Raw genomic sequence first — 6,426 nt, forward strand, 5'->3', positions numbered from 1 at the left:
AAAATGTCAGTCATATTTAAGAGCAGGTGTCCACCACTTCTCTCGGGGGAAGCAGTCCATTAAGTTGCACGCTGCTGAATCAGATGTGACAAAAAAGTTCATTCAGCCCGGTTTATTTTGGCTTGAGAGTTAGCAGCCTGAGCTGCTGCGGCTGGCATTTCTGGATCTGCTGTTGCTTCTGCTCTAGAGGTTGCTGAGTCAGACCTGACTGAGCTCTCAGACATCCCTGGATCTGCGGCACACATACACCTCCTCATAGCCTGAGTGCCAGTGATCTACAGCATCCTGGTAATTCATGTTTGAAAACTGCACACCTCCCAGCCCAGATGTAAACTCAGCACCAAGCAAAATCAGCTTCCCCTCGAATCTGTGTGTTCTGTGTTCTTCCATAGAAGACTGAACATCCCAGTGCGGAGCCATTTGTTATCCTGTGCATGACACCTCTGGGGATGACAGCCACATTCATCAAAGCTCCAGTCCCTTAAAGGGAGAATGTTCAGGAACTATCTGAGCAGCTATCAGAGAATTCAACCTTGCCGCATGACTTTTCTAAAACTTAGTAAAAATCTTCTTTTCAATCAAAATCTTCCAAAGGACACAGACCTCATTTCTCTAATTTCACGGAGAAGCCAAAGCAAATATCAACCAGTTTCTATGTTTTAGCTTCAACTGCCTTAACAATGCTCTCTTACTCATGTCATGCTGTTGATTTCCTTTCCGACTGGCTCACACAAGGATTTTACTCAAGATAGATTCTGCTCTGTGTTTGTACTTTGAGTCACATACCTTTGGAGCCTTTGAGCTTGAAGAGATGTTAGATCTCCTTACCTCTTTGAAGGAGAAGAAATGAAAGCTGGAAGAAGGGAAGGGGCATCCTAGGTTTACTCTCATGAATGGCACATTCAAGATCAAATGAGCTTTGCACAAAAGCAAAATACATACAACAGAACAAAAAATTAAACATGTTTCATTTTCTGCTAATAGCATAGCATCTATGACACCCTAAAGACAATCTTCTTTGCTCAACATGTCAGAGTTTACCCAAAGCTTTCACACAAATTATTTTAATCCTCACAACCATTCTGGATGCAAGGTTTGTTTCATTTGTTTTCTTAAACAACTGAGGCAATGAGCACTCAGCGTGGCCAAAAGGCTAGCAAAGGTCATATCTTTGGGTCTGAATGACAGCTCAAATCCAAAGGTTCAGCTCCACAGGCAGGAACACATTACAAAATGATTCTATCCATCAGTGAGCAGCCGTGAACACAAACCTACTTCGCAATCTAAATAGATTCACTTTTCCCATTGGTCTGAAATTTTCCAAACTTAGCTTTGACCAGCAAAATTGTCCTGCTGTCCCTGGAATTGGGTCCAAGCCTCTTCCATAAGATGACAAGAACACCTGTCAGCATCATCAGAATGGGACAAAACTACCACTTTTGTTCTTTGGGCCCTAAACTGATTTGCTCTCAAGAACTCCGATCCTCAGGAATATTAAAGTATTGGGTTGGCCAACAAGTTTGTTTAGCCAAGATGCTGTGGAAAAACCCAGATTAGCTTTTTAGACAGCCGAATAATCTGCCTGCTTCTTTCCAAAGAGAATTTTGTGTTGTCCACATTTGTTCAAAGAAAATTGCTGCTGTTGTTTCTGTGGTCCTGAGATTAATTATGCCATAGTATTTTATTTTTATTGTCTCCTTTTCTGTATTTAATGGAGTTAGAAAAGATAAAACTCATTTTTCTTCCTTCCCATACTGAAACCCCTACCATATTTCCTTAGACAAATTAATAAAAGACACTGCGCCAGGGAAGATGTGAGATTGTTTTACAGAGGGCCTTTTGATGTTCCCTGACACAGAATCTTTCCCTCCTTCTCCCTTCCAAGCTCTTCCTCTTTTGTAGAAACATTATAGGTCACAGGGCCATGAGTCTGCAGCAGGTGAAAGTGAAAGAAAATCACTAAGTCTTCCTTTTTATTCTTTCTCTGACTTCTTCATTTACATAAATTAAAACCTATTCTAAACTGGCTTCTTGCGTGGCATGAAAATAAGCACTTCAAGTGCTCAGGAAATGCCCAGTCACCTCGTCCTGGGACTTTGGCTTCCTCAACTTTTTGTTCCTCAACTTCTCATGCATATCTCTTGAAGACTGGTAATAATTTTTTTCTGTAAAATATGAATTGGTAACCTTGGAAAGTCTGAATTGCATCCAAAAGGAATTCATTACTGAGTGGGGGTGACTTTGACTTTCATGAAAATGAGTGCTCCAAAATCATCAGCTTTGGAAAATAATTCATTACACTTTTTTTTTTTTTTTTTGGTGGTGGTGGGGTGGATAAAGTGCCTTTCATAAAAGCACCTCTTGTATGAGTATCCCGTGTGACCTACCTCATATGAAAGAAAATGTTAGGACAGTCAGCTATTTGGAAACATTGTACGTGCAAGCTTTTATGCTGACTTTCACTGAGAACGAGATGAATCATGAATACTTAAAAACTTTTTCCCCACGGTTCTGCTTAAATCCTAGTTAATTGTTTCAGAGTATCCACCTGGGGGAAGCCGTATGCTATATGGGTTTTGGGGGTTGGTGCTTCCAAGGACTGTCCAGCTCTGTGGCCAGTGAGGATGCTGTTCCCTCCACTTTTCATCCCAGACCTCACTTGTCTCATTATCTGGGTAGATTCACTCATGTCTGTCTTTCTCTTGAGACAAAAGAATACATACCATCACCCCAAGTAATTTGCAGGTTCACAAAAGTTATGAGATTTTTCCTTAACTTAGAAAACTTACATAATAGAACAGAGTATACATTTCATATATTGAAGATGCAGATTTTTAAAATTTAATATTCTATCATATCTGCTTCAGAAATCTTTCATATTAAACACATAAATAAAATAGGAATGAAGGGAAAATCTGCTTTGTGTGCCTACTCAGTGGGATTCTCTCTCCCTCTCTAGAGGCACACGCTCTCATAAATTTGGGATATATTCTCCCAGCCCATGTTTTTATATCTTCACTACCCATCTTTAAACATTTTGTAATACTTGAGGAAGATGATTCTGTTTGTCCACCTAATCACTGTCATTCCCCTCTTCCATTCTATCAGGACCCTGGTCTTGCCCAGGAAGCAGTGTCCAAGAAGGCCATTCAACATCCCCTCCTGGCTCTTGTGCAGCTAAAGAGGGGAGGGGAGGGGAGCAGAGGAGAGGATGTGACCTAGTTTTGGTCAAGGAGGTGGAAACAGAATTTCAGAAGATGAAGCTTCTGGAAAAAAACTATCATTTTCTTGGTAAGAGTGCATATATTCAGATTCAGATTCAGAGTCACCTTCTACCCTCCCTCTCTGTGGACGTGATGCACGAATGCACTGTGTGGCATGGGAGCTCTCACCATCTTGAAGACAAAAGAAAGACAGAATGAGCTTTAGGGAAGGAATTCTGGTTGCAGGTTTGAGGACCCCAGAAAACTATTGTCAAGCTCTCCATCAGAAACGGGCTAACTAAACATATTTACAAGTGATCATCATATACCCTGTCCCCTTTCTGGACCACCAGACCTGATTAATTGTATAAGCATCCCATCCCTTCACTTTGTGGGACCCAACTGATGGCTTCTTGGAGCTACCTTCATCTGAATCTCCTTCAGTTGAACTCTTACAAGAAAAAATCGTAAACCTTGATTTGGTTAAGCCACTGCCACTAAATTTCTGCAAACACAACCGAACACAATCCTAGCTGCTGATATTTGTTCTTTTGTTTTGTTTTTTCTTTTAAGACTCTTAGACTTCCCTGGTGGTCTAGTGGCTAAGACTCTGCACTTCTGATGCAGGAGGCGTGGATTCTATACTTGGTCAGGAAAGTTCCATGGCCCCCCTCCCTCACCACCAAAAAAGATTCTGATAGAAATGGTGGTACTGTAACAAGCTGTTCGATAACTTGCTTTTTTCACTGAGATCATGTTTGACCTCTATCCACTTTGAAACATATCTAGTTCACTTATTTTTACATTTATTTCTCTATTCATTTCCTTTTATGGGCCTTTAGAAACTTTTCACCATTACCAAAATATTCTTCTGCATAGCCCCATGGACTCAGATGCATTAGAGTTCGTCTGGGATGTATGCTAGAGGGAGACTCTGACAGCTCTTTCTGAGATTCTTCATTTGGGTCTAAGTGACTTTTTGAAGATAGAACTGTTTGTATAGTTAGAGGCAAGTGGGTAATGACAATTGCCAGAATTTTTTAAACTATACCATGCTTCATTTCCTAATTTTCTTACTATATTTGTTAAGCTTGGGATTAAACTAAACTGAAAACTAAAATCTGGGCGGAAACGCAGAAAAAGCAGTAACTGAATGAGAAAGATTTTGATTTCCACCAGTTTTCTAACAGTTTCTTCTGTTACTCACCTTTTGGCCCAGAAAAAAAAAAATTTCTACACCAGGATTTTTCAACCATGGCACTGTCGACAGTCAGGGCTAGATCACTTTTTGGTGTCAGGCCAATTCTGTGTAATCTGGGATGTTCAGCTGCCTCTCTGGTCTCTACTCACTAGATACCATGAGCATACCCTCTCCAGCTACGACAATCAAAAATGACTCCAGCCATTGACAAATGTACCCTGAACAAGGTACAAATTAAAGTTGATATTTACGATCAAAGTTATATAGCATTAGGGAGAGGGTGCTGCTCCTGCTGCTAAGTCGCTTCAGTCGTGTCCAACTCTGTGCGACCGCATAGACGGCAGCCCACCAGGCTCCCCTGTCCCTGGGATTCTCTAGGCAAGAACACTGGAGTGGGTTGCCATTTCCTTCTCCAATGCAGGGAGAGGGTGGGGTGGGGTCAAAATCACCCAGCGGACAACTACAATTCCACAGTAACTGAGCTTGTGTTATTTAAGATCAATGTAAACAGAGAAGTCCAAGGAGGCATTGGTAAACTAAATAACTTTTAAAACCTGGCCATTTTAATACCATTTAAGAAGACTACTATGGATTATTTCAGTAAACCTCTATTTCCAACTTTTAAGTTGGAGAAATTAATTTGGGGTATTTATAAAATTTTTGTAAAATAAAAATATGAGAAATAATAACAATAATATCAGTTATACTGTACTGGGAATTTTCCTAAGTTTGTTAACTATGCCTTCTTATTTAATCTTCACAAACCTACTTGTGACGTAGGTACTATTATATACCAATTTCACAGATTAGAACATTTAGGGGCAAGAAAGTTAAGATTTGTTTCTCATAGAGCTTATCTTTAATTTTCACAAGCCTTCAAGGTACATGCAATTACTGATATTTTATAGAGGAATAAATTGGAACAGAGGCAAGAAACCTATTAAGAAACTATGCCACTGTATTAAACCCCAGAGTAATATTCAATGTGGATTAATACGGTTACATCCTTGAACGTGATACAAGCTAAAACTGATATTTACTATCAAAGGTATTTAGCATTAAGGATATGAATCCCTTAAGGCGAATTTTGTTACCTCTTCTGTAAATACAGGAAAAATAGATTTTACAATTTGTAATAGAAAATTATATTTATGTTGAAGTCTAAAATTTTCAAACTTCTCCCCTTTTCTCTTCCTTCCTAACTCCGACATTCATTCCAGAAAGGATTTAAGTAAGGCAGTTAACCAGATGTATAAAGCTAACTAAACATAACAAAAACATGTTCAGTTCAGTTCAGTTCATTCGCTCAGTCATGTCTGACTCTTTGCAACCCCATGAATCTCAGCACGCCAGGCCTCCCTGTCCATCACCAACTCCCAGAGTTCACTCAGACTCAGGTCCATCGAGTCGGTGATGCTATCCAACCATCTCATCCTCTGTCATCCCTTTTTCCTCCTGCCCCCAGGAATATAAAGTGAATTCAGAAATGACAAGACACTTACTATATGGATCTATATGCTGCTTTGGGAAGGCTATAAATGAGAATTTTTCTCTCTTATTACCAGTATGAAAAGGGAAATGTGGTCAATTAGATAGTTCCCAGAGACCATTAAATACTAAATGAACCCACTACTCAGAAGTACTACTGTTGCTGGTCTAACTTTGTCAGGTTATACTATACACAGTGTTCTGGACAGGGAAACTACAATGAGGTATCACCTCACACCAGTCAGAATGGCCATCATCCAAAAAAAAAAACTACAAATAATAAATGGTGGAGAGGGTGTGGAGAAAGCAAACCTTCGTACACTGTTGGTAGGAATGTAAATTGATATAGCCTCCACAGAGCAGTATGGAAGTTCCTTAAAAACTACACATATGTCTCTTTCAATTCTGGTTTCCTCAGTGTGTATGCCCAGCAGTGGGATTGCTGGGTCATAAGGCAGCTCTATTTGCAATTTTTAAAGGAATCTCCACACTGTTCTCCATAGTGGCTGTACTAGTTTGCATTCCCACCAACAG

Source organism: Oryx dammah, unplaced genomic scaffold (genome assembly GCF_014754425.2).
Source record: "Oryx dammah isolate SB20612 unplaced genomic scaffold, SCBI_Odam_1.1 HiC_scaffold_6, whole genome shotgun sequence".
In the NCBI taxonomy this organism is placed as follows: Eukaryota; Metazoa; Chordata; class Mammalia; order Artiodactyla; family Bovidae; genus Oryx; species Oryx dammah.